Source organism: Mustela lutreola, chromosome 6, assembly GCF_030435805.1.
Source record: "Mustela lutreola isolate mMusLut2 chromosome 6, mMusLut2.pri, whole genome shotgun sequence".
Lineage (NCBI taxonomy): Eukaryota > Metazoa > Chordata > Mammalia > Carnivora > Mustelidae > Mustela > Mustela lutreola.
Window position 1 is genome coordinate 124,976,607 of NC_081295.1, and position 10,873 is coordinate 124,987,479.

Consider the following 10,873-nt stretch of genomic DNA (forward strand, 5'->3'; position numbering starts at 1 on the left):
TAATGGACGAAAGACCTCAGTGTGAGACAAGAATCCATCAAAATCCTTGAAGAGAAAACAGGCAGCAAACTCTTCAACCCCAGCCATAGAAACTCTTTCCTAGAAACATCCTCATTTTATAATTTTTTATTGTTTTCTGGTGCAGAATTTGAATTTATATTCAGTTAGACTTTATGTCTGCTTATTTTTTGGCCTTAAGAAAACCTTTCTGAGGCACCGGAGTGGCTCATTCAGTTAAGCAACTGACTCTTGCTTTGGTCTCAGAGTCAAGAGATCCAGCCCCACGTTGGGCTCAACTCTCAGGGGACTCTCTCCCTCTCCCCACCCACCCTTCTTTTTCTCTCTCTCAAAAAAATAAATAAAGAATTTTTTTTAAAACAAGAAAGCCTTTCCTGCTCCTGAAGTTATTAAGACATTCTCTCCTTCTTAGTAATTTTAGTCTTTCTTAGTAATTTTGAAATTAAATGCTTTACAGTTATATATTTAATCTGTTTGAAACTTACTTTAGTGTATAAGGTGAGGGAGGGATATAATTTGCATTGTTCATCTCAATCCAAATATTCCAATACTATTTTTGGACTATCCATCTTCTCACCACTTTTTTAAAAAAAACATTTATTTATTTTTGAGAGAGAAAGCGTGCACCTGCATGCATGTGAGTGGGACAAGGAGCAGAAAGAGAGAAACCCAGGCAGAATCCTTGCTGAGCACAGAGCCTGAGGTGGGGCTTTCCACACAGACCCATGAGGTCATGACCTGAGGAGAAACCAAGAGTTGGTCCCTTAACCAGCTGAACCACCCAGGTGCCCCTCACCATTTAAATATCTGTCATACAGCAAATTCCCAAAAGATACAAGAGTCTGTGCTTGAAATTTTTTCTGCTCCCATTAATCTATTTTTTTACACCAACTGTTTTAATTACTGTTGCTTTATAATATCTTGCTATCTTTTAGGGTAAATCTCCCCTTTTTGTTATTCTTTCTCAATATTCTTTTATTCACCCTCTCATATACATTTGCAAACAGTTTCATGTTCTAAGAAAATCTTATTAGCTTGGTTGTGTTTTATTAACTCAATAGATTCATTAGGGAATCACGAGTGTCTTTATAATATTGAAGCCTCTTTTTTTTTAAAAAAAGATTTTTATTTATTAGTTTGAGAGAGAGAGAGCATGAGCTGGGGGTTGGGGGTAAGAGGGAGAGGGAGAGGCACACTGAGCCAGGTGCCTATTCCCGGGCTAGATCTTAGGGCACTGGGATCATGACCTGAGCCAAAGGCAGATGCTTAATATACTGAGCCACCCCAGGGCCCCAGTATTGATGCTTCTTGCCTATTAACCTGGTATAGCTTTCTCTTTAGTCAGATTTCCTTTTTATGGCTTTCAGGAAAGCTCTGTAGCTCATGCAATTTTGTTTTAAGATTTACTTATTATTTTAAAGGCAGAGGCAGAGGGAGAAAGAGTCCCAAGCACACTCCGTGCTGAGCACAGAGCCCTTTGTGGGGATCAATCTCATGACCCCAAGATCACGACTGGTGCCAAAAACCAAGAGTCAGGCGCTTACCAACGGCACCACCCAGGCATCTCAGTTCTTGCAATTTTTAAACAATGTTATTGAATTCATCTCCAGTAAATTTATAGCTTTCTTTGCTACTGTATAAATTTTTTAATAAATCTTATTTATTAGAGAAATCACAAATAGGCAGAAAAAGAGGGAGAGGGAGAAGCAGGCTCCCCGCTGAGCAGAGAGCCTGATGCAGGGCTCAATCCCAGGACCCTGAGACCATGACCCTGAGACCATGACCTGATCCGAAGACAGAGGCCTAACCCACTGAGCCACCCAGGAACCCCTTTATTTGCTACTGTAAATGGGATTGTTTCCCCTCCCCCCTTGGTTATGGCTGGTCTATAAGAAAGCTGTTGGGGTTCCATTTGTTGAGCTTTCTCTCTCCTCCAAAATGAACTCACTTATGTTCTAATAGTTTCTCAGTTGACTCACTTGGATCTAAGCCTACCTTATTGTCTAAGCTCAGAATAAATTCTAAACGACAAGTAGTTAAAATAACTTATTTAATGATGGATGACCTTGTAGATATCCAAGTCAGCAACCTCAGCCTGTGTTCCACATTCTGGGGGTACACAACGCAGGAAACTAAACTGTGGGGTGCTTACCATACAAGCTTTAGCTTGTCACTGATAACACCGGGTTTTCTTCTCTATGCTCTTCTAAAAGCAGAAACAACAAAATCTCCTCTGGCGGACTTTAGATAGTTGGGGTTCAGGTTTTAATATAGCAAGTCCAGGGGCACCTGGGTGGCTCAGTGGGTCTCTGCCTTCGACTCAGGTTATGATCCCAGGGTTCTGGGGTCAAGCCCTGCATCGGAGCCTCTCTGCTCAGGGGGAAACCTGCTTCTCCCTCTCTCTCTGCCTGCCTCTCTGTGTACTTGTGATCTCTGTCTGTCAAATAAATAAAATCTTAATATCCATCCCTCTGAACAGATTTTTCTCTCAAAGTCCAGGGCATGAAATCAATTGTTACATATGTATTCACTAAAAAAGCAGCTGGAAGATGCTGAGCACTGTGGCCCATGAGATCAAGGCACCACCACACACTTGTGAGTGGTGAGCTCCCAAGGCTGGAGGAAATTTCTAGAATAAAGTGCTCATTACAGAGCCATACCTTTTCTCCTGTTTCCTTACCTCTCTGCACTGCCCTTTTGTATCCACAGCATTGGAAATGATTTTAGCAACACAGCACACAGAATCACCACAGATTATGTGATTCTCTTGGTGGAAAACCAAACACTGTGTAAAAACTGTGGTTTTCTAATTCATGCTTCTGGATGGAAAATAATTCAAAATAAGCTGATAGGAGTAGCCAAGAGAGATTTAATCTTCTGTTTGGAAAAGGGCTTCTATATAAGTGAGTAGAGAAATCTTTAAGAATTATTCATGTTTAGGGGCACCTGGGTGGCTCAGCGGGTTAAGCCTCTGCCTTTAGCTCAGGTCATGATCTCAGGGTCCTGGGATCAAGCCCCACATCAGGTTCTCTGCTCAGCAGGGAACCTGCTTCCCCCTCCCTCTTTCTGCCTGCCTCTGCCTACTTGTGATCTCTGTCAAATAAGTAAATAAAGATATTTTTTAAAATAAGTATTCATGTTTACATATATGCACCAGAATGCTATGTCCCTTGTCAAATAGGCTTCAAATCAACAAAAATGATAATATTTTACTTAAGTTTTTTAATTCCTCTGTTAACATTTTGGAATACATCATTTTAATGCACATCTGCAAATTTGTAATCACTTTATGTGAGACAAGGAATGCTTAAAAAGGCAACCAGGGGCACTGGGGTGGCTCAGTGGGTTAAGCCTCTGCCTTTGGCTCAGGTCATGATCTCAGGGTCCTGGGATCAAGCCCTGCGTCAGTCTCTCTGCTCAGCCAGGAGCCTGCTCTCTCTCTCTCTCTCTCTTTCTGCCTGCCTCTCTGCCTGCTTGTGATCTTTCTCTGTGTCATATAAATAAAAAAATCTTTTTAAAAAGGCAACCAAAAAACATTTACAGTTTTGGACAGGAGTTTCCCTCACGTTTGGATAAGGATGCAAATTCAACTTCATAATAAATTACAGTGCATCATAAAGATTAAATGCACTCAGGGATTGCACTCTCTCCTCCCTCCACCCTATCCTACACACAGCTGCCTGACTAATCCTCCAAAAGCACCAATTTTCATGTGATGCTTTTCAAAACTAGCTTCCTGGCTTCCTGTTGCCTGAAAAAAATAGTCTCAAATGCTTTTGTCTGGCATTCAGGGCTCTCTAGGATGGGCACTCTGGCCAACACATCACTCTGCTCATTTGTTCCACCACACACAAGTGGATCACGGGCTAGTTATTCAGAGACCCACATCCTCACCGACCCAGCAAAGGCCTTGTGCATCTACTAAACTCACCGCTCACTCAGTGATGTTCTCAAAGGCCATTAGTGGGTGACATGCCAACTGCTAGAGTCAGGAGCCAGGGTAAAGTTGCCGCCACCTAAATGCATGGACTGAAAGCAGGAATGTTGATTCTCCAGGAGAAAACTGGGACATTGTTATGAGAAGGCAGACGCCAAAACCACCCAGGTTCCCTATGACTGCTTTAACACACTCTGGACAAAATTTAAGGAGACAAGTGAACGTATTAACTCCCACTTGGGCTGTAGCAAGCAAATGCAACTGAGGGAAGGCATTGTCTTGTTCTGGAACAAACCACTTAGCTCAAGCTACTTTTGTAAATAGATCAGACCCTGTCCAGGAGCCCACTTAGCTGGGTTCATTTGTATACAATGTCCATACCCTCAGGAATATTAACATTTTATCTCAGAGTGCATTAATTTAAATAAAACTTAACAAAAATGGTGTGAAATGAACAAAAACACCATATTCTGTGATGAATCAAATGAAATACATTTTCAGTTGCTGTTTTCCCCCATTTAAAGATAAAATTTCTGATAACTGTCATTATTTGTGAAAAGACACAAGACCAACAGTTTGTGTGTATGTGTGTTTTGGTTTTTGGTTTTTTTCTTCCCCTTAAGGCTATAGCCATATTGTCACTAATAAAGATCTCAAATTTGCCTGGAAGCTTTCATGGCAAATTGTCAGTCTGAGGGTAGTCACCATCCAGCCAAATGGCTTTATACATCATCACTGCCTTTCTTCCACACACATTCTCTTCCTGCTTTAAACTTTAGTTACCCTGGTTCTACACTGACACAGTATTTGCATCTCTCTCCTGTCCATAACCCCTAAAAGTTGGAGACCTCTCACTTTGGTTTCCCCAGAGCATGACATTTTATTTGGTGCTTGGGGGGCAATGGGCAGTTCAAGAAGTATGTTAATACTATCACTCAATGTATTGATCCATGCTATGCACCAACAGTGTAGTAAATATCATTCATTTCTTGTAACAAAGGCAGTAGGAACTTCTCCCAAGAGACGGTATTCCAAGGACAGAATGAAGGCAGGAAGGGAGCTGGTATATTTGTTCCTACTTTGTGAGACACTGGTTTAGGTATTTTTATGTATACATTATACCACTGAACTGTCACAATCCTGCAAATTCTTACATGCTTGGGTTTATATGTAGCAAGTTTAGTAATCCACCCAAATTCACAGTGACAGGCCCGTGAGTCAAATCCAGCATGCTTGACTCCATGATTGTCAAGTCCACTAGCCCCATATATCATGAGCCTGAGATTCATGAGTGTGTAGGTGCTATCAGGAAATGTCAAAAATGCCCATTTCAGGGACACATGGATGGCTCAGTTGGTTAATTGTCTACCTCTGGCTCAGGTCATAATCCCAGCATCCTGGGATCGAGTCCCCCATCAGGCTTCTTGCTTACCAGGAGCCTGCTTACCACTCTGCCTGCCTCTCCCTCTGCTTGTGCTATCTCTCTGACAAATGGATAAATAAAATCTTTTGTAAAAATCTTGTTAAAAAGGCCCATTTTAAAGAATGTTTTAAAACATTGTTTGGACAGCAATAAAAGTGAAAGCAGAATGACATAATGTAACGACAGATAGTTTATATGGGAACCCTTTGGGTACTCGGGTGGGTGAATGTTTTTAAATTAGTTTTTTGTGGACATGGGATGGGGAGTTAGAGAGGAGAAGGGAGTTGGGGGAAATTGGAAGGGGAGCTGAACCATGAGAGACTATGGACTCTGAAAAACAATCTGAGGGTTTTGAAGGGGCAGGGGGTTGGGAGGTTGGGGTACCAGGTGGTGGGTATTGTAGAGGGCACTGCTTGCATTGAGCACTGAGTGTGGTGCAAAAAGAATGAATACTGTTATGCTGAAAATAAATAAAAAATAAATTTTAAAAAATTACTTTTTCGTAAACGGCAAAAAAGAAAAGCACTCCCATTTATAGCGTACACTTTATGGTTCACAAAGCACGTTGCCAACAATAAAAATAATGATGGGTTACCGTTACAATTCATAGAAAAGGAGGTACAGGGAAGTTGAATGAAAGGGAATAACAAAGTAGGTTCATAAGTCCATCTTCCTTGTAAAAAAATTAACCTGAAAGTGCGTTTCTGCCACCTCTCTCCTGTTTGATATGATAAAGAATGACCACGATACATGAATTATCATTCAGGGTTTTGAAAAGCATAATAGCTTTATACCAACACTTGAGCTTTTATTTATTTATTTTTTGCTAACAAGATAGCTCGATTTGATATGCGGTTCCTGACAACCAACCTCAGAAATAATTCCACCTTCATGAGAAGTCAGAAAGAACCACAAACCAAACCTCAAAATAGATTCAAAGAGAAAATACTCTTAAAAAAATTTCCCTTCCTGGGGCACCGGAGTGGCTCAGTGAGTTAAAGCCTCTGCGTTCAGCTCAGGTCATGATCCTAGGGTCCTGGGATTGAGCCCCATGTCTGGCTCTCTGCTCAGCGAGGAGCCTGCTTCCACCTCTCTCTCTGCCTGCTCTCTGCCTACTTGTGATCTCTGTCAGTCAAATAAATAAATAAAATCTTAAAAAAAAATTTCCCTTCCTATCAGAAGCAGACCAAAGAGAAGTGTATCCTCCCAGTAACAAATTCCCCAGAAAGCTTCATCTAAAAGGTTGTACTTTCTTCAGACACCCAGCAAGATCTTCTTCTCTGGGCCTGGTATTTCTTCGATGGCCTATTCCAGAGAATAAGACACTAAACTACTGAGCGCCATGCGCCTCAGAACCACGAAAGAGATGATGAGGGGCACTAAGCACGCGTCTGGTCACCAAGAGGGTATGTAAACGTTTGCTGCTTTTCTGCATTTTTCAAAGCTGAGTTTTTAGCTGGAGGACGCTCCTTTAGGATAAATTGCTGATACCATATAGTAAAAGCTATTATATGATCTTTTACAAACCATTTCCTATCTTTGCATTCTCATGTGTCAAGACGGACACGGATTATTTAAAACCCTGAAGAGAGTGCTATTGCATTTAAATTGCCTGTAACCTTCGTGTAATAGATTTATGATTGATGATAGATTTAGTTAAAATATAACTATCTTAAGTATTTATTCTCGGTAAACGATTTCAACCTATGCTCACTTAAGTACCTTGGTGCATAATCCCTTTTCAATTAAACCATAGTGCAAGGACCATGGCCGCGTTTCCGAGAGAACCCCAAGCCGTTTTTCTAGAATGGCCGAATGTGTATATATCAGGCGTCCTCTTTTCACTCCCTTTGTGGAGCACCTACCCTGGAGGTCATGTAATAACCAATGACCAAAAAAACAAACAAAAAACCCAAACATCCAGGTCGAAGTTATTCCCACGTGCCATCATGCCCCGGCGGACCTTGCCTGGAGAGGAGGAGACTGCTCAAACAGATCGCGGGTACGCATCTCAGCCCAGGCCTGTGCTGGGGAAGCTGGTTCCCGGCTTCAGGCGCAATCAGGAAGCCAGCCTAGTGACCCGAGAGTGCAGCCGGGGTGTAGGGCTGATGACCTTTTCGCAGCCAGGCTGCGCGCGGACACTCGCTTTTGGAGCCAGGCTAAGAGGCCGCCCAGCGCCAGCGCTGGCAACGCTCGCAGCCCCCGGGGGGCTTCACCCGGCGCCCGGGCCAGCCGGTGCCTCAGGAGGGAGGGGGCGGCGGCGGCTCGGAGAAGGGGCTTTGCTAATTGCCGAAGCGGGAAGTGAGCTCGTGGAGGACGAGGCTCTGAGTCTGGGAGGAGGTGGAAGGGCTGGCGGAGGAGGGGCGCGCAGCGCCGCGGTGCTGTGCTGCGGCCCAGTCGGGATTGCAGGACCCGCCGGACTCGCCGCCCGTGCGCTCCCGCGCTCCAGCCCAGCCCCAGAGGCCCCGCCGTCCCGCTCCGGCGGCCGGCTGCCCCAACCCGCCCCATGGATTCTGCGGACGACCCTCTGCCCGCAGGTAAAGTGACACCGCGCCGCGCCCTCACCTGGAGCGGGAAGCGCGGGCCAGGAGCTCGCAGGGATGTTGGGGCCCAGCCTCCCGCGACCCCCGGGGCACCGGGAACATCCCAGACGCTGCGCCGCACCCCGGTTGCACGGGGCCGGGCCGGGGACGGCGCCGCGCGAGGTGCCCCCCGCCAGCGGACCCGCTAGCCCCCATCCTTCGGCACCCCCACGCGCGCCTCCGAGGACCCCCTTCCCTCGTCCCGCGCCGTGGCCCCGGCGATTTTGTTCTGGACTTGGGATCCCAGGTGGAAACTAGTCCCTCAGACCTCCCTGGCAGCAAGGAGCGCAGGGAGGGATTCTCGGTTTTTCCGCCCTGGCTCTTCCTCTCTCCCCACTCACATGCCTTCTAGCTTCCCTTTCCTCTCCTCATTTTCACTTTTATTAATGGTTTTGTTCTGCATGTTGACCCGCAGAGCTATTTCATGAACGAATATACACGAAACCGAGTCAGAGCCCACCTGTTAGAGCCCACCTGTAGAGGCCTTTCATTAGAATGGTCTCTGGTTCTAGCCTCAGTTCAGAATACTGCGTGCACCTGAGGACAGAGTCCAGATCGTTCTTTCATCTCTGACTTGAATTTGAATTCCTCCTCAGACTTCAGCTTCCAGGATTTCTCCCATCCTTGCTCTCCCACTGTCTTGGTGGGGATCCGCCATGAGTGTTGAACACAGGAATGAATGAATGATATATACCCCCAGATCGCTGGGGCTTTTTCTTGTTTTGCTGAGGTTGTAAAGGCTTGGGAGAGACCCCCTGTATGCCGATACAGAGCTGCATGCAATTGCTTAGATAAACGTGTTCCCCACTTAATTGCTTGGGCATTGAACATTTCGCCCTTAACCTGTGGCTTGAGCAGTTAGGAGGAGACAATCTGGAGGTGAATCAGAAGATGGCTGAATCCACATGGTGGTGGGCTGGGTTTGGGAGATTATCCTGGAGATTCAAAAGAAAGATCTAAATTCTTCCAGTGGGGAGTGGTAAACATTTTATCAATGGGAGATGGAAAATAAATTTTCTGGTTAACCTTTCCCTCCCCCTCAAAACCCATTATTTGAAAAAACAAAAAGGGAAGTGAAGGGAGAAATCCTCCCACCCCCATCCCCACTCACCTCCATAGCCACCTCCTCTTCCAAGAACCTAACAGACAAGGTGCCAAGAAGTGTTAGGTACCAGCAGTGGTCTCAGAGCTCATTCAAGGATCATGGTGAAAGGCATTCAAAGAGATTGTGGGGGCACAGGGATCCAATTAAGGGGGACAAGTTTAAGGTTTGCCTGGTCCCCTAAAAATTAATGGCACTAGAGAAGATGAGCTTTGGGAACTATAGCTTAATGGATACAATGTGTAAAAAGCTTCAGTGAGTCATGGTGGGAAGAGGCCATGAGGGCAGCAAATACAGTCTTAGATGATGTTATTAATAGCACTACAGGCTCTAGATTTCCTGTGGTGGTGTTCTTGGCAAGACCAGCCCGGCCAAAGTGGATACTCACAACCTGGAACAGAGGGTCTTGGAGATCCCAGCACGTGAGGTATGATAAGAGGGTAAAATGATAGGACGTGTCCTTTGGAAGGACTGTCTCCTTGACTTTAAAAGGGAGAACCCAAATCTGTAGGTGAAATCTTTTTGGCTACAAAGAGGGCCGAGGCCTCCTAAGGTCAAGGTCTCCTCGTCACTTGCAAAGATGTCGAAGAACATATTCAGACATTTCAAAGATGTCCTCATGTCCATCAGTTCCCACTCTGGAATTCTATCAATAAGGTGAGAGTTCCTCTAGTTGAAAAAAAGATCTACAATGACTTCCCTTTCTCATGTAATTTCTGTAACCTCCAGGACACACCCACCTCCCCCTTCCAGCTCTGTAATGAAGCCACAGCTGGTGCCAATTTGTGGAACTAGTTAAAGGCTATTTTCCCTTATATACCCCAGGACCAAGTTCCCATGCTCCCTCACCTGGTTTCCTGCACTCACCTCCCACCTGGTGTGTTCACACCTGCAAGTGCCTTTTACCAACCCCTTTGCCAAAAGGCAGCCAGAGTGACCTTTCAAAGACCTATCAGTTCCTGGCTTTTGTCTCCATAGAAATCTGCACTGATCTTCTAACAAATTCTCAGTCCTCCAAAGGCATCCATAATCCTCCCATCCATCTCCTCCTACCCCCCCAACTGACTGATGCCTGTTCTGCCCCATCTCTCTGCCCTTCAACCACGCTGCCTCCCTCTTCCTGTGGAGACCCCTCATGGCGCCTGCCTCCAAGCACAGGTGATTCCCATTGATGGGAAGACCCTCTTCGTCTCCTACGTCTCCCCACTCCAGGTACTCCCACTTATCCGTGAGCTCACAAGCCCCATGGTACACACTCTCCATGAAGCCTGCTCTCTCTTTTCTAGCACTGGCCTCCGTTTCTAGCTGTGGTTGTGTCATGGATGTCCCTCCCCAGCCTGCCTCCAAGCTCTCCGTCCATTTAGCTCCAACACCTGACACAGTGCCTGGCACGTAGCAAGCCCTGGCTAGCTTCTAAGAGCCTCACTGAGTGACTGAAAGCATTTTAAAAATGTCACCACATAGGCTCCAAACTGTAGGCAGAAAAAGCTTTGCCTGGATTGACATTTTAGAGACATATTCGTCAAGTTAGATGTGTTCACTGACTTTACCTTGTAAAATAAAAAAAAAAAAAAAAAGGGGCGCCTGGGTGGCTCAGTGGGTTAAGCCGCTGCCTTCGGCTCAGGTCATGATCTCAGGGTCCTGGGATCGAGTCCCGCATCGGGCTCTCTGCGCAGCAGGGAGCCTGCTTCCCTCTCTCTCTCTCTGCCTGCCTCTCCAACTACTTGTGATTTCTCTCTGTCAAATAAATAAATAAAATCTTTAAAAAAAAAAAAAAAAAAAAAAAAAAAAAAAAAAAAAGGACCTCTGTA